Below are 23,646 nucleotides of genomic sequence, written 5' to 3'. Positions count from 1 at the left end.
AGCCGAGACTCCCCGGGGAAGAAGGAGAGGGACGTGCGAGCTCGGGATTCCGCGCCTGGCTACCGGGGCGGTGCGCGGCATGGCCGACAATGGTTGCTTGAGGGGATGGCCACGATATCCCTCTCTGCGCTCTCCGCTGGTCGGGCCTCCACAAAATCCGCCACCGCCACCACTCCTCCTGCTTCCTCCCCCAAGAGAACATCTGCGCCGGCCCCCGCACCATCCTCATCCTCACGTCGACTCCTTCACCGCCGAAAGGACCACATACCCAGCGCCATCTCCTTGCTTCGCGGGGATCCCGTCAAGAACGGGGCGCCTTAACCACTGGCAGGCAAGGCCCGGGCCCGCCGGTGCCACGGGCAACTCCGTTGCCTCCAACCCTCTACTCGAGGTCCTCGGGGCTAGCGGGCGAGTGGCTGGCGGCGGAGAGAGAGTCCGGGAGCCCGCGGCAGCGGGGAAATTCTAGGCGGCGCGGCGCCCGAGAGTGCGGGATCGTCTTCCATGGCAATTATCCCCCGCCATAGAGCCGCACCCGTCCAGCTGCTAGACTCGGCTGCTGCAAAACTGCTGCTGGATCGCCTTCTTGCCATGGCTACTACAGTCCCGCCGCCCGCCGGTTGAGATGAAGCTCGGCTGCACGGGCCGCGCCGCTCAAGTCCGCGGCCACTTGCCACCGACGCCGCTCTTATGCGTCTCCACCTCCGGCCGCCACTGTTCTGCATCTCGTGGAAGGCTGCACACTTGGATAGATGTATGTTACTTGATCAGATCTCCAGTTTAGATTTCGATTTCTCCATCAGTTCTTCCTTGCATATATGTTCATATGCATCTAATTTCAAGGACACGGCGCTGGACTCTTCTCTCCATCGGGCGGCGGCGCCGCTCCACCTCTGTCTGACCATGCTGCCGTCGAGGAAGGCCCTACGGCAGGCCGATCTTTGCCCTATCGGGCGATGCTGCCGCCGCTCCGTCTGCGTGCGACCGCGCCACCGCCGAGGAAGGCCACATGGCAGGCCGGCCTTCTCTCCGTCCGATGCTGGCGCCGTGCCGTCTCCGTGCGACCATGGTCTACCAGCATCACGGCGCGCGCGACTAGATCGCCCCCTTCCGCGTCGTCGTTCATGCCCCCCCGGGGGCACGCGTTCAAAGCTACGGGCGACCATGGTCACCCAGTGGTGCGGCACACGCGGCGAGGTCAGCCCCCTTATGGGTAGCCTTCTCCGCCTGTGTCCGGTCTGTTTCACTTGCCTTTCTTCCGTTCCGGGCACAACTGGCATGATTCGCAAGGTGCTGCAGTTGGTAGTGCATCGGCTCTAAGATCGATCAATTGTTGCCATCTTCTAATCCTGCTATTTGTGGTTATTCTCTGATCAATTTCGTGCCTATTTCTCGGATAGTACTTTGTGCTTTTCCTGACGTCAAAGCTTGGAGGCAGGAAAACTTGCACTAGCTAGAATCGGCAAGGCGTTCTTTCGTAGTTTCAAGAATCATTGGCTCGATAAGGTGAATTCTTGCTCGCTCAATTTGTATATCTCTTTCTTCCTCTATATCACTTCCTTCACTTTTTCTTTCCGTTATACTCACCTTATTATGCAACCACCATTCTCCATTTGCATTAATTTATAGCTACTTGTGCTAATAAGTTGTAATTGTAGGCATATTGGGAAAGTAAGGATGCATTCCTTGGTAAAAGATGTATCACGCGGAGGCTACCAATGGAAATGGTGCATGTTCTGCGCACCTGGAAATCTAGAGATGAGGACACACCGCATCACTTATGCGAGATGGATTTTATTGCCAGCAACCGTGAGGTATACTATTGAAAATTCAAACACTTTGTTTACTTGCCCTCTGTTATAAACCACTTGAATTGTTAGAACCAATATGTTGCCTCATTTTCCCAACAAATATATTATTATCTGATTATCTCGATTTGTTCTAATTAAACTTGGCATATGACAGTACTCTTTTAACCATTATAATGCTACGTATCTATAGGTACTTAACCCTATTATTCATCCAGATATGAATAGATCACCATTTATTTACTATCTTTCTAAGCTACTGAAAAGTCGGCCAGATAATAATATGGTAAAGGATTAAGGAAAAAGGGTTTGGCCACCGTAAGATAATACGAAATACAGATCCATCTGAATTTTCAGTTATGTATAGAGCATACCGTTTAAGCTGTATGCTTCTTAGTATATGTGAGGTACTTATATAGAGCAGAGATGCCACATTATTGCTATAACAGTTCTAATTATTTGTACAAGGAAAAAACTATATGAAAGATGCCACATTATTGCTAATCTGTATAACAGTTTTAATTATTTATACAAGGAAAAAACTACATGCGATTGAAGTTGTAATTCCCCTCATTAAAGCTCATAGACATTTTTCCCTGCAATGCTTTCGTAACAAACTTAATTGTTTTTTTCTACAGTTAATATAAAAGTCTGGCCACCATTTCAGGGGAACACGGTAGAAGGGGATGTGTACCAGCCAACTGCGTCGATCAATTCAGAGACTAATTGAAGGAAGGCTTGATCTACACTTTGAGATGTTCATTTTTGCAGGAGCATGGAAAAAGTGCAGAACGGCAATCCATCCGTACATAATCAACTTTGCTCCATGCACAATGATTCAGGAAGTTACTCCTCAACCTAAGTATTTACCTATGTTTGCATATAAGGCATATCCATTTGATGTTCTGGAAGCATGTATAGCAGATGCATACTATAAGGTTTCCTTTACTCTGCACTACAGATGTCATCGGGGTTTTTGTGCGTCAGAATCATAAGAAGAACCTGTAATAAAAGTTATATCAAACTAGCAAAGCATTTGTGTATGTTTTTCTTCGCCTCTATAGCTGACCTCTTCTAGCACAGTTGAAGTGATTTTGCTTTGATGTGAAAAAAATGTGACGTATATACCTCGAATTGTAGCATAACTATTACATTTTGCACAATAGAGTAGAACTATATTGGTTGCTAGAGTAACAGAAATTTTGGTGTGCCGATATAGTGCAGGAGTCCTGGTACATCAATGTACATCAATATTTTACTTTTCCTGGTTGCTTCAGTTCTTCTTTTTCATTTCATATGACTCTTTAAGCAAGTCAAAACTAGATGCAGATTATGTAAGCACATGATACGATGTTGACCAGTGTATATACACTTTTACAATCAGATACAATTCAATCAACAAATTTCGGTCCATTTGCCATAAAATAATCCCAGACCGTGGGGAACATGTTGTGCAGTCCAATAAGGTTACTTCTATCATCAGAACTTTCTCAGAGCATCTACTTCTGTCAGGTTTCTCATGTCTGACATGCATCCTGGTAAACTCCACTTCACGGAATTTTTTGAAGCTAGCATTCTGTTGCCAACTATGACTTCCTTTGTTGAAGACTAACTTCTGTAAGTATTAATAATTTAATACGGATTATATGTTTTCAGTTGTGTATCATTTTATCTATTATGTGATAGAAATCTCCATTTTAAAATGGGGTATTTGTATCATTGTATATTCCAAGGAGACATATGTGATATGCATAGGTGGAAATACATTAAGAAATCTCAAATAGAAATTATAACTCAGTGTACAAATTGTACTGTGTGAAAATATAGAGAGGGCACTCAAACTGACCAGAATGATTTCAAGTTGTGTTTGTGTAAATTTATGTTAGAATAGCTCATAATGAATTTATATTCAATTATAGATGCATCAGCTTTCCATTGCTTCGCTGAATACTAATGATTAAGTGGTGTTGGTCGTTTACGCATAATGGATATCTGAAAATGCAAGTACCTTGCTTATATTGGTTAATGAGAGATGTGATAGTGCGACTTGCACGAAACAGAAATTTTGTTAGATCAGTAGCTTGGATAATATTTTCATGACAATATTATCAAACCAACTGGTATGCTTAGAAATGCAGAGAAAATAGTACCATTACAAGAACATAACAAGGAGGATGGTGGACATCACAACTATGGAACTACAAATCTGCTATAATGTATCTGTTGGTAAAAGAGGTGTCACTCATTGTTCCTGAGAGGTATATTAACAGGCTCTGGCATGGTTATGTACTTGTTAGTAAATGGAAGAAAGCAAATTCTCCAAGAAGTTGCTATGCATGTACTTCCAGTATATCCAGCTGATTATTAAATGTTTGATGCTTATATTGTCTGTGTGAGTTTGCTGTCTATTCTGGTTTACACTGGAGCTTTTTCTGATGACAATCAACACTTCCAGTATATCCAGCTGATTATTAAATATTTGATGCCAAATGTACACTATATACGCTATGCACTTAGTTAATTAAAGCCCCTTTCCTGCTCCATCATCACTTTCAGGTTCTGTTTTTTTGCAGACAAGATCAGATGGCCCAGCTTATCTCCCTGATGTATAGCGCCTTCGCTAGAGCTATGAGCTTATTCGCCATTTAGCTTTATAGTTGGTTCTGAAACACACTTACACCTGGTAGTCTGTGCTGAATCGTTTCGTGTTATGCGTCGTGCCATATAATCAGTCTTAACTGAATGGTTTGTTTGGCCACTATGCTTATTTCAGTGAAATGTTTCATGGTAATTATTTTCTGTATCTTTTCACAAAGAATTTTAATATAACTGCAAAACATTTCCCTCAGTCAGCCACCATACGGCGCGGCGTGCCGCCGCGCCGATCATTGCTAGTAACTATAACTAGGAAACTACCTATGCGTTGCCAGGCGACAAGAACAATATACATAAGCATGTGTTCGAAAATTTAATTATGGACTACCGTGAATTTGGTATTACTTAAGAAAATATAAGAATATATGATATACTGAACAAACTTGGCAAAAATAGTTACGTTCTTATGCTAAACACACATAAGTTGAAATATGCTACAACCTCCTCTTCTCAAACTCATCCAAGCTCAAACACAAGGATGGATGAGATCTTCCGATACCCCTTCGCGATTAAGGGCATGATTGTCTTTTATGACTAATTAACGAATAATTAATTAATATGTTAGCCCGGTAAAAACCCGTACGGCCCAGCCGCAAGTATACGGATCTGTACATGTAGCCCTGTTTTTTTCCGCACAAGACAGTCCGGTGGCAACGGAAAACAAGTCCGGCGGCAATGAAAGACATCTCCGGCGGCAACGAAAAACATGTCCGGCCCTGCTCCTACCATAGCCGGTGATGTGCAAAACAGAAACTGTATCTAGAGGAGATGATGTTAACAGTAGTGAGTGACAGTGGTTTGGGCGATCGCCTTCGCCGATGCCGGTGACGAGGAGTGATGTGGAGCGGTTAGCCTTGACGCTACTGCCGGCAACGGGGAGAGGATCATGGCGGCATGGACCGCGAGATGTGGGCTTGGGGAGAAGTTCTATGCGGTATACGGTATACGCATACGTGGGTATACGTTCTGGGTTTGGACATGGGCTCACGAGGGCCAACTGTAATTAATTGGCTAATGACCCTGGTACCCAAAGTGAGTTTTGGGAGGGGGTTGTACCAGAGCAAGCCTCTTATGATTTAACAAGAATCTCGAGATCGAGATATATGCTTCAGTGAATTAAAGAAAAAAAGATGATAATTCAATATCTGCCTGCGAAAATAAGATTCAAATGATGGAATAAACAAACTACGGTTCTAAATAGCTATATGCTTGACAATTTGACATGGTCATACACTGACACAACTGAACCATGCCAAGTATTAAAACTAAATATTTTTAAGATATTCATGTGCAAGACATATGTAGCCCGTGTCGTGCACGGGTTGATGACTATCTAGATTTACATGTATCTAGATATGTTTTAGTGTATAGATACATCTGGATCTGGGACGGCGGGACTACTAATGTTTCATACATATATACACCGTAGTGCTAATTACACTACGAAAACTGCTTTTGTTGATGCATCACAGAGTCTAATTCATAGAGGCCATCGGCTGCAGGTACATGTTAGGAGCTAGGGTTCTGCCGGGTCTAGGTGGAGGTTGTAGGGGAAGGAGGGAGTTGTGTGCGGGCGATGTCGCAGTCACCGGCGGCTAGATGCTGTCGTGCGCGTGTGAGAGGAGGCGTCTAGGGTTAGGGTTCCGGCTCCTCGGGGAGCCGGCAATAGAAATATTCTTATTGCTTAATCTTGCAAGTAGTCCTTACAGTTGTTTATATAATGAAACTAAGATAACTTGTGGGCTAATGTAACATCCCAAAAATTGAAATGTTAATTATCAAGAATTCAAGATGCCCAAATTAAGAATAAACAAAAACTTTTATGTTAATATTGTTTGAATGAGTGTTTTAATTGTTTATTGCCATAATAATTGCCTTGCTCCATTAAATAGAATTTGGTACTTAAATTAAGAAAAGAAAAGGAATCAAACCAATCAACTAAAACTAGAAGCAACAAGAATCAAAATATCTCAATTCCACACTTAGCCATAGTTTGGTGATCTAGTGAAAGTTAACAACTACACTACATCACCCCTGTGGTTATAAAAATCCTATTGATTAACCTTTAGATCTTTTTGGCTATCATCCAAGATCATGTATCAAAGATGCAAGGCCTGGTCCTACTTCCCCAAAATAACTTTTATATTTCTTATTTTGATCAATCAAACTTTGAATGTTCTAATAGGGACATTCCCAAAACTATATTAAAAGAAATATTTTCAAAACCATTTTGGACGAAACTAGGTTCATTGGAAACCTTATTTAATATGTTGACAAACAATCAAAAGCTATTTCCAAAATTTGGAGCCAACAAAACACTTGAATTAAAGTTAAAGTGTGATGCATAGTGATCATGCATTTATATTGTGTTGTTTGCCATGTTTGGTTGTTTAAGGTGTTGAGTATGTTTGCTAAACCCTAAACCCTACCCCATCTCAAAATCAAGGAGAAACAAAGAAAAAGAGAAGCACATATGGGCATATAGCCATATTTGCAAATCTTGGCCTATGCCATGATCCACTTTGATTAAATGGGTTGAAACCCTAAATGAACTCAAGTGAACCCTCTAGCAACCCAAAGGACTACATTTTGGTCAAAGAAAATGAAAACAAAAGAAAGGGAATTAAAAATAACATCACATATGAGCCTATGGCTATTTTTGTAAAATCTTAACCTAGGCCATTTGACTTTGCATTAATGGTTTGGAAACCTTACTAAACTAATAATAATCACATTTGGATCAAGGAAATGCAAAGAAAATCAAAAGAAATAGAAAAATTCACTCACATATGATAATTGTCATTTTGACATTTTATGACATGATGCCTACTTTGAGCCCCTGTATTAAGAGATTTTTAAGCTAAACCCTCTCAACTCTTTGCACCTCATCCAAGACCTCATCAAGGTGAATACTTTTGGTGTTGACCAACCTTCCAAAATCTTTCTCATTTGCCTAATATAATCAAGCAAAGATGCAACATCAAATCAGATTCAAGATCATGTCACATTTGGATTTTTTCAAATCAACTCTACTTTGCAAACCAAGACTACCAAAAGGTGCCAAACATTATTTGAATCATCTCCATAAAAGAGTTTGCCAAAATTAAAATTTGAATCTCTTTCGGCCATTTCATCGAACACTTGGTGTGCACCAATCTGCCAACTCCATACATCCTTTTATCCACTGGATTCGTGCCTCAACCATCACCAAATTTGTCAACTACAGCTCACTCTTGCATCCCGTGGATCATGCCATGCTTTTGCACCACAACCCATGAGAGAAAATTACACAAACAATGCCATGCCGTGGCATCATGGCACTCATCATGCCATTTCCCTCTCCCATCCACTCCAGCCCACCTCATCATGTCCTGGACGCTCACCTCACCCTCCTGAGCATGCTCGTGCATGCCATCGACCGAGGAGACGCATGCAACAACCAGAACACGACGCGCCCAGTGACGCCCAGAACGCGCCAGAGCGCGCGTGGACACGCCCTGGACGCGCCAGTACACCGCCTCGCCCCGTCGCGTCAGCCCTTCCCTCGCTCTCTCCTCTCGCACGCGCACTCAGCACGTCACCAGCAACCTCCTAGACAACCTCACCTGCCCGCGTGTGCACTGTAGCTGCCGTCACCGTCGACGATCTCCGCCACGGTACAACGAGGACGACGACGTCGCCCGAGCCACTCCGTCCACCCCCTGCTTCGCCATGACGCGCACTAGGACCACCAGACGTCACTGAACAGCTCCGCGTCCTCGCCCACTCCTCGGAGCCGCTGTAGCATCATTGCCGGGGACGACCTGCCCGTGCCGCGCCACCCCTCTTGTCCGCTATGTAAACCGGCCTCCATTGCCTTCAATCATCACACCATCCTGCTCCCCTACATCCTCTTGTTCTCCTCGACCCCTCGCCCCTCCACATTATCACCGGAGCTGCCGGAATTTCGTCGGAGACCGCCGCGGCAGTAGCCAGACGGAGGAGACGCTCCCGTCCACCTCCGCCGCTCCCACAACCCTCGTTAGCCTCGCCGTCCTCTTCCACGTCGAACGACACCGACGCCAAGCCTCGCCGGAGCCCAGGTGAGCCTCCGACCCCCCACCGCCATTGCCAGTAGGGTTAGCTCGCCGGACTTCTTCGTCGATGACGAAGACAAGCCTCGGCCGTCCGATCGCCTTTTAATCCGATGGTGCACGCTGCTGATGTCTACACACGCTTCTATTCCTGTAGACAGTGTTGGGCCTCCAAGACCAGAGGTTTGTAGAACAACAACAAGTTTTCCTTAAGTGAATCACCCAAGGTTTATCGAACTCAGGGAGGTAGAGGTCAGAGATATCCCTCTCAAGCAACCCTGCAATTAAGATACAAGAAGTCTCTTGTCTCCCCAACACACCTAATACACTTGTCAGATGTATAAGTGCACTAGTTCGGCGAAGAGATAGTGAAATACAAGTAATATGGATGATTGTAGGTAGTAATTGCAATCTGAAATAAAAATGGCAGCAAGCAAACATGTAGCAGAACTTGTTGGAAACGGTGTGTCAATGCTTAGAAACAAGGCCTAGGGATCATACTTTCACTAGTGGACACTCTCAACATTGATCACATAACTGAATAAATAAATGCTAGTTTCTACACTCTCTTGTTGGATAACAAACACCATTCATTGTGTAGGGCTACAAAAGCACACCTCAAGCCGGAGTAAACAAGCTCCACAACATCCGGAGTTCATATTAGAGTAACCTCTAGAGTGCATAATAGACCGTTGCAATTTAGACCGAGTACTAACATAGCATACACACTGTCAACAATAGCTATGAAAGGGGGAATAGATCGCATCAATACTATCATAGTAATAGTTAACTTCATAATCTACAAGAGATTACAATCATAACCTACGCCAAGTACTACATGATGCACACACTGTCAACATTACATCATGGAGGAGGAATAGACTACTTTAATAACATCACTAGAGTAGCACATAGATTAATAGTGATACAAAGCTCATGATCACATAAATATCACACCATGGGAGAGAGAGATGAACCATATAGCTACCGGTAGAGCCCTCAGCCTCGGGGGAGAACTACTCCCTCCTCATCATGGGAGACAGCAACGGCGATGAAGATGGCGGTGGTGTCGATGGAGATGACTCCGGGGGCAATTCCCCGTCCCGGCGGCGTGCCGGAACAGAGATTCTGTCCCCCGAAACTTGTCTTCGCGATGGCGGCGGCTACGGAACTCTTCGTGGAATATGACTGGATTCATTAGGGTTTTCGCGACGGAGAGAATATATAGGCGAAGGGGCGATGTCGGTGGAGTCCCGAGGGGCCCACACCATAGGGGGGCGCGCCCCCCCTCTTGGCCGCGCCGCCAGGTGGGGTGGCCACCTCGTGGCCCCTCTCCGTCTCTCCTTCAGTGTTCTGGAACCCTCCGTGGAAAATAGGGCCGTGGGCTTTTGTTTCGTCCAATTCCGAGAATATTTCCTGTGTAGGATTTCTAAAACCAAAAACAGCAGAAAACAGGAACTGGCGCTTCGGCATCTTATTAATAGGTTAGTACCGGAAAATGCATCAAAATGATATAAAGTATGAGCAAAACATGTAGGTATTGTCATAAAACTAGCATGGAACATAAGAAATTATAGATACGTTGGAGACGTATCAGCTGCGTACCGCTTCGGTGTTTGAAACATCTCGCTGATAGTGGGACCCCTTGTCAGGCGGCCCGTTGCGCACTGGAGCACAGTTGGGCCGGCCCAGTTAGTTTTCCCGCGCGCCCGTTTAATTTGAATTCGTTTAATTTAATTTAACCAAAATTTGAATACTGCTGCCCACTTCAAATTTAAATAGGAAAAGATCTACAGAGCCAAATTTCATGAATTAAATATTGTTATAAAGCTTATGAAATTCTCTATCCAACCCCACCGGTTTCAAACCTTAGTTCATTATATATCACCTGCAATAAAAATAACAATGCAGTACCTTTCCAAAATTCAAACATTTATTAAAAATCAACCATGAAGTATTTTGAGTTGATTCCAACTCTCAAAAATCACATTTCATATTGTATATCTGAATATGTAAAAATATGGCATGGTTGTTTCATATGATCATGGGATAGATTTAAATAGTGGCTATGTGGCCATTTCTAGCTCATTTAAATTATTTCAAAAATAGTATTTAAATTCTATGAGGTGTAGCATCTCATTTAAATCACTTTCCCAAGTAATTCAATGTGAGGTGATGACATTAGACTTCATGACCTCATATGTTATTATTTGTGAATATTAAATCATTTCCATAGTAGTATTTAAATTGCATGAGATGTAGTATCTCATTTAAATCATTTTCCCAAATGGTAAATATGAAGTGTTGACTTTGGTCAACATTATCTCATACTTATTATTTGAGGATATTAAACCTTAGTAATATTCAATGAGAGGAAATTATTTCTCAAAGGAAATAAAGAGAAACCCTAATCAATATTTCAATGAGAGGAAATTATTTTTCTTAAAAGGGAACAAAGCCAACCACCAAGTTAATAATGTTGTGATGCTAGATTAGCTTGTGTGATCCCTTTGAGTGTTAAGTCTAGTGTTTAAGATTTGTTTGGTGATTGTATACCTCGTATCCGTTTATAGACTCTAGTACCGAAGGCTACGAGGAGGAGGTGTTCAACGAAGAAGAAGAAGCGCATTTTTACAACTGTACCAATCAAGGCAAGCTATTACCAATGCAAGTTCTACTATTGCCAAGTTACTAGTGCAAGAAACTATGGCACTAGTATTGGTATTTAAAGTCTTATTCATCCAAATCCAAGTTTTATCTTGCTTTAAGTTTACTTTGATTTACCAAGGTTTACTTGTTGTACTGAAGTTGTGTACAAGAGTAGAGTATCACCAAAGCTTCAAACTTAGCCTAGAGAGCTAAAACTTAGTTAGCACCCCTCATGATTAGTTGCTAGTGCTAACTAAAATTGACTACTCTAGATGGGAACTTGTGAAGCAAATGATTTTGAAAACCTTGGAATGATGATTCATTCTATTGAAAGTTTTGAAGGTGAATGTGATCTTTGAATGACAAGGTGACTCTTTGATAAAAACTGATGGTTGGGTTCGGATGCGATACCATTCCAATTTTAGAGTACCCCCACAATACCTAATTATGGGTAGGGCTTAATTGGAAATTTATGCACTTTAGTATGGATTCCCTCTAAACAAGCGTCATAGGGGTTATGCCAAGGCTGCCTCCGTGAAAAGTGAAATGACGTGAAATGAGGTGAATGTCCTACTCAAGCCCTGTGCAGTTCCCAGGTTGGCGGTTTTCCCTCACTGGGAGGCCCAGCTCACAGGGAGAGGTGCCTATACTAGGGTATGTAAGTGAAAGGTTAATGGTTGATGATCCACATACTGAGTATGATTATTCAGGGCTATCCCTGACGGATGTAATCAAATGTTGTGGCACAAGTGTACAACCTCTGCAGAGTGTAAAACTATTCGAATAGCCGCGTCCGCGGTCATGGACAGTTGGAAAGGCCATACTGTTCCGTCATCAGAGCTTTTCAAAATGTAACTAGTGACTTGTGACTTGAATTTGAATGGTGACTTTGACTTGACTACCACTAAGTGTGGGAATGACACTAATGTTCCCACTTGAGTAACTTTTGACAAAAGAAGGGTCATTGCTATTAAAGTGTTTATGAAATAAAACTGGCTTTGTGCAAATGAACCTAGAGCTTAGGATCCATTAGAGATATTAGTACTTTTATTGGTGACAGTTTGCGAGTACTTTAAAAGTACTCATGTCTTTGTCCCTGGCTATTCAAATGGCCAGACTATGAAGAGGAGCACCAGTATCATGAAGATGGACAGCAGGACGTCTATGATAATTAGGACTACTCCTGACGTCAAGCGTTGCCTGTGGAACAGATGGACCGCTACTACGTTTCTTCCGCCGTGTGTTTTGTAATTGATCCTTAGATCAACTGTTATTGTAAGACTTGGATCATGAGATCCTGTGTTGTAAGACTATTATGGTTTGTAATGAATGATGTTTTGTGATATCAATCTATTATGTCTCGCAAAAACAATATTCCTGGGATTGCGATGTATGGCATAATAGGCATCTGGACTTAAAAATCCGGGTGTTGACAAGTTGGTATCAGAGCCATTGTTTGACCTTAGGAGGCCCTAGTTAGAATGGACGTCTGAAAAAGCTAGTTTCAAAACAAATGAAGTGAATATTTATGAAAACTTATTCTCACTCTTATCCTTGAGACGTTTTCAAAATAAGAAATCCATGCTCTACTTTTCCTTGTAATTCTACATAAAATTTTGCACACTTGATCACCTTAGTAGAATTTACACCTATGCCAGAGAGCACCAAGTGTGAGTTGTATCCCGTCCCTTGTATCGTAGAACGAATGAATGGTTCTTAAAACCATTGGTGTGTTAGTTTGTAATGTGTGTTGTTTGGAATGAATGAAAGTGTTGTTTGATTTCAACCTGACAAGTACTCAAGTCTTAAACTTTTACAAAATTTAACCAAACAAGCCATAGAAAATTCCCAGATCTCTTTAGTTCCTACTTTTCTTAAATCTCGGGACGAGATTTTGTTTAAGGGGGGAAGGTTTGTAACATCCCAAAAATTGAAATGTTAATTATCAAGAATTCAAGAGGCCAAAATTAAGAATAAACAAAAACTTTTATGTTAATATTGTTTGAATGAGTGTTTTAATTGTTCATTGCCATAATAATTGCCTTGCTCCATTAAATAGAATTTGGTACTTAAATTAAGAAAAGAAAAGGAATCAAACCAATCAACTAAAACTAGAAGCAACAAGAATCAAAATATCTCAATTCCACACTTAGCCATAGTTTGGTGATCTAGTGAAAGTTAACAACTACACTACTTCACCCCTCTGGTTATAAAAATCGTATTGATTAACCTTTTGATCTTTTTGGCTATCATCCAAGATCATGTATCAAAGATGCAAGGCCTGGTCCTACTTCCCCAAAATAACTTTTATATTTCTTATTTTGATCAATCAAACTTTGAATTTTCTAATAGGAACATTCCCAAAACTATATTAAAAGAAATATTTTCAAAACCATTTTGGACCAAACTAGGTTCATTGAAACCTTATTTAATATGTTGACAAACAATCAAAAGCTATTTCCAAAATTTGGAGCCAACCAAACGCTTGAATTAAAGTTAAAGTGTGATGCATAGTGATCATGCATTTATATTGTGTTGTTTGCCATGTTTGGTTGTTTAAGGTGTTGAGCATGATTGCTATACCCTAAACCATACCCCATCTCAAAATCAAGGAGAAACAAAGAAAAAGAGAAGCACATATGGGCATATAGCCATATTTGTAAATCTTGGCCTATGCCATGATCCACTTTGATTAAATGGGTTGAAACCCTAAATGAACTCAAGTGAACCCTCAAGCAACCCAAAGGACTACATTTTGGTCAAAGAAAATGAAAACAAAAGAAAGGGAATTAAAAATAACATCACATATGAGCCTATGGCTATTTTTGTAAAATCTTAACCTAGGCCATTTGACTTTGCATTAGTGGTTTGGAAACCTTACTAAACTAATAATAATCACATTTTAATCAAGGAAATGCAAAGCAAATCAAAAGAAATAGCAAAATTCACTCACATATGATAAAGGTCATTTTGACATTTTATAACATGATGCCTACTTTGAGCCCCTGTATTAAGAGATTTTTAAACTAAACCCCCTCAACTCTTTGCACCTCATCCAAGACCTCATCAAGGTGAATACTTTTGGTGTTGACCAACCTTCCAAAATCTTTATCATTTGCTTAATATAATCAAGCAAAGATGCAACATCAAATCAGATTCAAGATCATGTCACATTTGGATTTTTTTCAAATCAACTCTACTTTGCAAACCAAGACCACCAAAAGGTGCCAAACATTATTTGAATCATCTCCATAAAAGAGTTTGCCAAAATTCAAATTTGAATCTCTTTCGGCCATTTCACCGAACACTTGGTATGCACCAATCTGCCAACTCCATACATCCTTTTATCCACTGGATTCTTGCCTCAACCATCACCACATTTGTCAACTACAGCTCCCTCTTGCATCACCTGGATCATGCCATGCTTTTGCACCACAACCCATGAGAGAAAATTACACAAACCATGCCATGCCATGGCATCATGGCACTCATCATGCCATTTCCCTCTCCCATCCACTCCAGCCCACCTCACCATGTCCTGGATGCTCACCTCACCCTCCTGAGCACGCTCGTGCACGCCATCGACCGAGGAGACGCATGCAACAACCAGAACACGACGCGCCCAGTGACGCCTAGAACGCGCCAGAGCGTGCGTGGACACGCCCTGGACGCGCCAGTACACCGCCTCGCCCCATCGCGTCAGCCCTCCCCTCGCTCTCTCCTCTCGCACGCGCACTCAGCACGTCACCAGCAACCTCCTAGACAACCTCACCTGCACACGTGTGCATTGTAGCCGCCGTCACCGTCAACGATCTCCGCCACGGTACAGCGAGGACGACGACGTCGCCCGAGCCACTCCGTCCACCCCCTGCTTCTCCATGACGCGCACTAGGACCGCCAGATGTCACTGAACAGCTTCGCGTCCTCGCCCACTCCTCGGAGCCGCTGAAGCATCGTCGCCGGGGACGACCTGCCCGTGCCGCGCCACCCCTCTCGTCCGCTATATAAACCGGCCTCCATTGCCTTCAATCCTCACACCATCCTGCTCCCCTACATCCTCTTGTTCTCCTCGACCCCTCGCCCCTCCACATTATCACCGGAGCCGCCAGAATTTCGTCGGAGACCGTCGCGGCAATAGCCAGACGGAGGAGACGCTCCCGTCCACCTCCGCCGCTCCCACAACCCTCGTTAGCCTCGCCGTCCTCTTCCACGTCGAACGCCACCGACGCCAAGCCTCGTCGGAGCCCAGGTGAGCCTCCGACCCCCCACTGCCGTCGTCAGTAGGGTTATCTCGCCGGACTTCTTTGTCGATGATGAAGACAAGCCTCGGTCGTCTGATCGCCTTTTAATCCGACGGTGCACGCTGCGTACTGCCTCGGTGTTTGAAACATCTCGCTGACAGTGGGACCCCTTGTCAGGCGGCCCGCTGCGCACTGGAGCACAGTTCGGCTGGCCCAGTTAGTTTTCCCGCGCGCCCGTTTAATTTGAATTCGTTTAATTTAATTTAACCAAAATTTGAATACTGCTGCCCACTTCAATTTTAAATAGGAAAAGATCTACTGAGCCAAATTTCATGAATTAAATATTGTTGGAAAGCTTATGAAATTCTCTATCCAACCCCACCGGTTTCAAACCTTAATTCATTATAGATCACCTGCAATAAAAATAACAAGGAAGTACCTTTCCAAAATTCAAACATTTATTAAAAATCAACCATAAAGTATTTTGAGTTGATTCCAACTCTCAAAAATCAAATTTCATATTGTCTATCTGAATATGTAAAAATATGGCATGTTTGTTTCATATGATCATGGGCTAGATTTAAATAGTGGCTATGTGGCCATTTCTAGCTCATTTAAATTATTTCAAAAATAGTATTTAAATTCTAGGAGGTGTAGCATCTCATTTAAATCACTTTCCCAAGTAATTCAATGTGAGGTGATGGCATTATACTTCATGACCTCATATGTTATTATTTGAGAATATTAAATCATTTCCATAGTAGTATTTATATTGCATGAGATGTAGTATCTCATTTAAATCATTTTCCCAAATGGTAAATATGAAGTGTTGACTTTGGTCAACATGATCTCATACTTATTATTTGAGGATATTAAACATTAGTAATATTCAATGAGAGGAAATTATTTCTCAAAGGAAATAAAGAGAAACCCTAATCAATATTTCAATGAGAGGAAATTATTTTTCTTAAAAGGGAACAAAGCCAACCACCAAGTTAATAATGTTGTGATGCTAGATTAGCTTGTGTGATCCCTTTGAGTGTTAAGTCTAGTGTTTAAGATTTGTTTGGTGATTGTATACCTCGTATCCGTTTATAGACTCTAGTACCGAAGGCTACGAGGAGGAGGTGTTCAACGAAGAAGAAGAAGCACATTTTGACAATTGTACCAATCAAGGCAAGCTATTACCAATGCAAGTTCTACTATTTCCAAGTTACTAGTGCAAGAAACTATGGCACTAGTATTGGTATTTAAAGTCTTATTCATCCAAATCCAAGTTTTATCTTGCTTTAACTTTACTTTGATTTACCAAGGTTTACTTGTTGTAGTGAAGTTGTGTACAAGAGTAGAGTATCACCAGAGCTTCAAACTTAGCCTAGAGAGCTAAAACTTAGTTAGCACCCCTCATGATTAGTTGCTAGTGCTAACTAAAATTGACTACTCTAGATGGGAACTTGTGAAGCAAATGATTATGAAAACCTTGGAATGATGATTCATTCTATTGAAAGTTTTGAAGGTGAATGTGATCTTTCAATGAAAAGGTGACTCTTTGACAAAAACTGATGGTTGGTGATATGGATATCCAGGCCTGGTACACTAGGACAGCCATTGATATGATAATTAGGTCTAAGGTTGTACCAGTATTTTATCATAGTCTTGTTATTAGGAAATAATAATGTAGCCAGGTCATGTGGTGGGCCAAATTAGGGTTTTAAGTTGTGTCTATTTGACTTGGGCCTGTCCAAGTCGAATTAGGTTAGGCCCAATAAGGGCTTGGCTGGCCACCACCCCTCATATAAGGTGGAGATGCGGCTAGGGTTAGGGACAGACAAGTTTAGACTAAAAATTAGGGTTTTCCCCATTGCGTGTGTTCACGTGTATAATCGCTCCGGGGGTACGGCGTTGCCGTTTATCTATTATATCCGCTGGGAAGGTTCTTGTGTTCATCAAGGATTGTCTAGCTCAAGGTTTGAGGCGTATTGTTCATCGATCCGTTGCTTGCTGGATTCGTTCCCTCTTCTCCAGGCTGCGTTCATCGCGTTGTTGGGAGATTCTATCTACCCGGGTTCTCGCTGTGAAAGATCGGGCAACACCCTAGGAGGATCTGCTGGGATTCCCCTCATGTGGTATCAGAGCTCTGGGTTGCTCACGGCGAGGTTTTGTTGATCGATCTCTTTGGATCGGTTTGCATCGGAGAAGATTGGCTCTAGATCGGAGGAGTTTGGTTCTCGGTCGAAGGAGGTTGGTTGGAGGAAGTTTGGAGTTGTTCTGGTACAGTTTGGAGGTCATCTATGGCGGTTCCAGGTGCCAAAATCGTGTTTTCTCGTGTTTGGGATCGGGAAGAAGAGGCAGTTTCGCGACGCGATCCGGCTCCAGGGCCGGCCGACCGGACCCAGGACCGGGTTGTCCGGTTCCCTATCCGGTCAACCGGGCTACGGACCGGCCCCATCCGGTCTAGACCGTACCAGACGCTGATGCCATCCGGGCAGACTACTGCGCCGCACAGCCGCCAGGCCGGTTGCCAGGACGGTCAGTCCGGCGCGCAGTCCGGTCCAACCGGGCCCTGGGCCGGACCAACAGGTCCCTAGGCCGGTCCAACCGGGCCCAGGGCCGGGTGAGCTCCTGCTGTTTCTGTTGTTTCTCCGACGAAGTTGGTTGTTGCTGCTGAGGATGCTACTTCGTTTTCGGGCGATGTTCTGGGCATGAGGTGTACTCTTCCGAAGAAATCTAGTAAGGTCTTCAATGACTATTTGGACACCTTGAAGGGAGAAGCGCGTCCGCCATCCAGTCTTCGTTGGTATCTACACCGTCTTGCGACAGTTCAGGATTATGAAGGTTGGGAGAGGAACATGGAATTGTGTTTTGCTCGATGTCGCCTATACAATAGGAAGTTCAATGGATCTTATGCATATTATCTTGCTCTACGGCGTGTGGACGAGGCATTAGAACGTTGCTGGCATGATGCGGTGGACAGAGGTGAATTTGCTGAAACTTGGGAGGACTACAAAACTTCTCTTCGTAATGGTTTCGTATTACCGTATATGGAGGAGAGTGAGCAGCCGTCCAGAGTTGTGCATGTAATGAAGGAAGTGGGCAAGTGCATAGTTCCTATTCAGGAGATTGTTCCACTACCAACAGTCACTAAGGATGAGGTGATATTTTCAGAGGAGAGGAAACCTGGCTCTGATACCAAGAGCGCGACTGTGACTGTTGAGGAGGATGTACCATTGAGCGGGCTGAATATGCAACTCAAGAAGGTACAAGATGATGCTTACAAGGCAATTGACAAGGGTCAGCGGTGGAGTTTGTTTCAGACTCAGTGCGTTATCAAGGGCAAAGCTTGCAAGTTGATGATTGACGGTGGTAGCTGTACTAATGGAATTAGCAAGGCGATGGTGGCAGCATTGGGGTTGTCTACATGGCGTCTTCCTGAACCTAAACGTCTTGAGTGGTTGAATAACTGTGGTATGCTGAAGATTACTCACAAGGTGTGTCTGCCATTTACAGTTGATGATTATGTTGATGAGATAGATTGTGATGTGCTGCCATTGGAGGTGTGTGGATTGCTACTTGGGTGTCCTTGGCAGTATGATCGCAATGTGACACATGTTGGGCGAGCAAATACATATTCTTTTATGCATGGTGGCAAACAGCGGACTTTGAAGCCTATGGGTGATGATCATATCAAGTCCGATGTGGAGTTAGTGGTGCGTAAAGAGAAGTTGCACAAGCCTAAAGTGCAGCAAGAGGTCCATGATGTTCCGAGCATTGATATTGGTGATGTTTCAGCCATGCCTATAGATGACAAGCCAGTTCTTGTTGGTGACAAGCCGGATGAATCTACACTTGTTGTTGATGTGGATGTTGCAGCATGTGCTACAGTTCCATTTTGTGTTGATGCTAGTATGCAGACTGATGATGTTTGTGCTGATGGTGTTTCAGTACATATGGCGCAGATGCGCGTGGGAGGAGTGGGAGGCGAGCGCGTCGGTGGAGACAAGTGGCAGCGGCACTACCGTGCTAGGAGTACTGCAGTCCAGTTTTCCGCGACACCACGGATGCATCGAGGCAAGGATGGACGTGTGAGACATATATGTGGCCCAGGAATTACACATCTTGTGCAGGGTCATGTGCAGCGACACAAGGGTCCATCAAAACCTCGCAAGAAGAAGGTATTGGCGCCACCGTCCAAGCTCATGTGGAGAAGAAAGGAGGCGCCAAGTGTTGTATCAAGTCAAGCAGGCCACGAGGGAGGATGTGGTGTGGAAGGCAAGCAAGACTTGAGGACGGAGAGGACGTGTCATGTTCATATCACGTCACCTTTTTTCCAGAAGACCCTCATGTGTTGGGGACAACGCTTCTTGAAGAAGGGGAGAGATGATATGGATATCCAGGCCTGTTACACTAGGATAACCATTGATATGATAATTAGGTCTAAGGTTCTACCAGTATTTTACTATAGTCTTGTTATTAGGAAATAATAATGTAGCCAGGTCATGTGGTGGGCCAAATTAGGGTTTTAAGTTGTGTCTATTTGACTTGGGCATGTCCAAGTCGAATTAGGTTAGGCCCAATAAGGGCTTGGCCGGCCACCACCCCTCATATAAGGTGGAGGTGCCGCTAGGGTTAGGGACAGACAAGTTTAGACTAAAGATTAGGGTTTTCCCCATTGCGTGTGATCACGTGTATCATCCCTCCAGGGGTACGGCGTTGCCGTTTATCTATTATATCTGCTGCGAAGGTTCTTGTGTTCATCAAGGATTGTCTAGCTCAAGGTTTGAGGCGTATCGTTCATCGATCCGTTGCTTGCTGGATTCGTTCCCTCTTCTCCAGGCTACGTTCATCGCGTTGTTGGGAGATTCTATCTACCCGGGTTCTCGCTGTGAAACATCGGGCAACACCCTAGGAGGATCTACTGGGATTCCCCTTATCAGTTGGGTTCAGATGCAATACCATTCCAATTTTAGAGTACCCCCACAATACCTGATTATGGGTAGGGCTTAACTGGAAATTTATGCACTTTAGTATGGGTTCCCTCTAAACAAGCGTCATAGGGGTTATGCCGAGGCTGCCTCCGTGAAAACTGAAATGACGTGAAATGAGGTGAATGTCCTACCCAAGCCCTGTGCAGTTCCTGTGTTGGCGGTCTCGCTCTCACTCTGGGAGGCCAAGCTCACAGGGAGAGGTGCCTATACTAGGGTATGTAAGTGAAAGGTTAATGGTTGATGATCCGCATACTGAGTATGATTATTCAGGGCTATCCCTGATGGATGTAATCAAATGTTGTGGCACAAGTGTACAACCTCTGAAGAGTGTAAAACTATTCGAATAGCCGCGTCCGCGGTCATGGACAGTTGGAAAGGCCATATTGTTCCGTCATCAAAGCTTTTTAAAATGTGACTGGTGACTTGTGACTTGAATTTGAATGGTGACTTTGACTTGACTACCACTAAGTGTGGGAATGACACTAATGTTCCCACTTGAGTAACTTTTGACAAAAGAAGGGTCTTTGCTATTAAATGTTTATGAAATAAAACTGGCTTTGTGCAAATGAACCTAGAGCTTAGGATCCATTAGAGATATTAGAAATTTTATTGGTGACAGTTTGCGAGTACTTTAAAAGTACTCATGGCTTTGTCCCTGGCTATTCAAATGGCTAGACTATGAAGAGGAGCACCAGTACCATGAAGATGGACAGCATGACGTCTATGATAACTAGGACTACTCCTGACGTTAAGCGTTGCCTGTGGAACAGATGGACCGCTACTACGTTTCATCCGTTGTGTGTTTTGTAATTGATCCTTAGATCAACTGTTATTGTAAGACTTGGATCATGAGATCCTGTGTTGTAAGACTATTATGCTTTGTAATGAATGATGTTCTGTGATATCAATCTATTATGTCTCGCAAAAACAATATTCCTGGGATTGCGATGTACGGCATAATAGGCATCTGGACTTAAAAATCCGGGTGTTGACAGCTAAGCCCCTAACTAAGCCTGCCCATTGGGCCTCCTTCGGGTATAAGTGAGCCCGGTCATAACATCTCTCCCCGCCTACGCAAACAGCTCGTCCTCGAGCTGGTAGTCGGGGTAGTGTTGGCAGAACTCGTCATGCGGCTCCCAAGTGGCCTCCTCCTCCGGAAGACCCTCCCACTGAATTAACAAGTACCACACTCCGCGACGTAGCTGTGCTCGCAACACCTTCGTCGGGCTCGGAAGAAGACGCTCATCGGAGGTCGGAGGAAGCACCAGCATTGCTGCCGGTGTCTCCCCACGGTAAGGCTTTAAAAACCCCACATGAAATACGTCATGGATGCGTGCCCCGACCGGGAGCTGAAGGCGGCAAGCCAGCTGCCCTATGCGCTCCACGATGGCGAACGGCCCGGCGTAGCGAGGACCCAGCTTGCGCTTTGCACGCGGGTCCAGAGACTAAGTGGAGCGGTGAAGAAGGCGCAGCCACACCCAATCACTGACCGCGAACTCCACCTCGCGATGGTGGCCGTCGTAGTAGTGCTTGGCCAGCTGCTGGGCCTGAATGAGGCGTTGCCGCACCTCTGCAAGCATCTCGTCGCGACTGCGGAGAAGCTCTCCCACCACTTCCGTCCGTGCCGTCGCTGGGTCAACCGGCAGTATGGGCGGGGGCGGACGGCCGTAGACCACCTCAAATGGCATGGCACGCAGGGCAGAGTGATAGGAGGTGTTGTAGCAGTACTCCGCCCACGCGAGCCAATCCACCCAAGCGCGAGGACGATCACCTGTGACACAACGCAAATACACGACAATCACCTTGTTGACCACCTCCGATTGGCCATTCGTCTCAGGGTGGAATGTCGTGCTAAATCGGAGCTTCGCACCCACCATCCGGAAGAGATCGCACCAGACATGCCCCGTAAACACCGGGTCTTGGTCGCTGACGATCGAAGCGGGAAACCCGTGAAGGCGGACAATGCCGTCGAAGAAGGCATGGGCCACAGACGTGGCAGTGTACGAATGGCCGAGCGCGATGAAGTGGGCATACTTGGAGAAACCATCAACCACCGTGAGGATGACGGACTTGCCGCACACCTTGGGAAGGCCCTCGATGAAGTCCATGGAGATATCGGCCCAGACCTGAGAGGGCACCTCCAAGGAATGCAGCATACCCACCGGTCGCAACGTCTCTGTCTTGTTATGCTGGCACGTCTCACAAGACCGCACCCAGTCCGGGACCAGGGACCGATCACCAGGGATGTAGAACTCGGCGCGGAGATGATGGAGGGTCTTCTGCACACCCTCGTGGCCTGCCGAGTGATTCATCAGCAGCACCTGGTAATGGAGGTCATCGTGGTCCGGCACGAAGATACGACGCCCATGGAGGAGCAAGCCATCCGCCATGGCTCTTCCAAGTCCCCCGCATCAAGCCGCGGCCGAAGGAGCTGGGCGTCGGGAGCGGCCGCTGTGGCCCGACGGATGTCGTCGAAGAGGGAAAAAGTGGGTCCCGAGCGGATGCATAGCGCCGTGCCCTCGGAAGCACCGACGGCTTCGTCGTGGTCGGCGCCGCGGCTAGACAGGGCGTCGGCCACGGTGTTAAGGCGACCCGGACGATACTCGACGGTGAAATCGAAGCCAAAGAACTTGATGATCCACTGATGCTGCGGCACAGTAGACAGCCTCTGGTCCAATAAGAACTTGAGGCTGTAGTGATCCGTGCGAATCCGGAACGACCGACCCCAAAGATAAGGCCGCCAGTGGTGCACCTCCTGCACCAAGCCAATGAGCTCTTGCTCGTACGCCGCGATCTTAAGATGGCGTGCGGCTAAGAGCCGGCTGAAGAAGGTGAGCGGTCCATCGCCCTGATAAAGCACGGCGCTGAACCCCACACCGGAGGAGTCGCAGTCCACGATGAACGGGCGGGTGAAGTCCGGCATCTGAAGAACAGGTCCCATCGTGAGGGACCCCTTCAAGGCCTCGAATGCCGCTGTAGCCTCGCCATCCCAGGCAAAGGAGTCGCGACACAGCAGGCGCGTGAGCGGGGACGCAATGAGGCCGAAGTCCCGGATAAATTTCCGGTATTACCGCGCGAGCCCCAGGAAGCCGCGAAGGCGGCGCGGTGAGTGCGGTGTTGGCCAAGCCGCGACCACTGCCACCTTGTCGGCATCCATAGCCACCCTCTCGGCCGAGATGAGTGGCCGAGGTAGGCGACCGAGGGTGTCCCGAACGAGCACTTCGAGCGCTTAAGGTGA

At 45.1% G+C, this 23,646-nt stretch overlaps 1 long non-coding RNA gene across 4 annotated transcripts; it reads left to right on the top strand.

Moving 5' to 3' along the window:
- Positions 1-1,205: 1,205 nt before the first annotated feature.
- On the top strand, positions 1,206-4,599 carry LOC124699990. 4 transcript variants are annotated; one of them, XR_007001591.1, is made up of 4 exons: positions 1,206-1,503; positions 1,656-1,811; positions 2,473-3,422; positions 3,936-4,599. It is a non-coding gene; the product is annotated as an uncharacterized LOC124699990 (long non-coding RNA). The 4 variants fall into 4 exon arrangements; XR_007001590.1 differs by having other exon boundaries at positions 2,473-4,063; positions 4,379-4,599; XR_007001588.1 differs by having other exon boundaries at positions 2,473-4,599.
- The last annotated feature ends 19,047 nt before the right edge of the window (positions 4,600-23,646 follow it).

The sequence above is a fragment of the Lolium rigidum genome, chromosome 3, assembly GCF_022539505.1.
Source record: "Lolium rigidum isolate FL_2022 chromosome 3, APGP_CSIRO_Lrig_0.1, whole genome shotgun sequence".
NCBI lineage: Eukaryota > Viridiplantae > Streptophyta > Magnoliopsida > Poales > Poaceae > Lolium > Lolium rigidum.
This window is presented reverse-complemented; position numbering and strand designations above follow the sequence as displayed.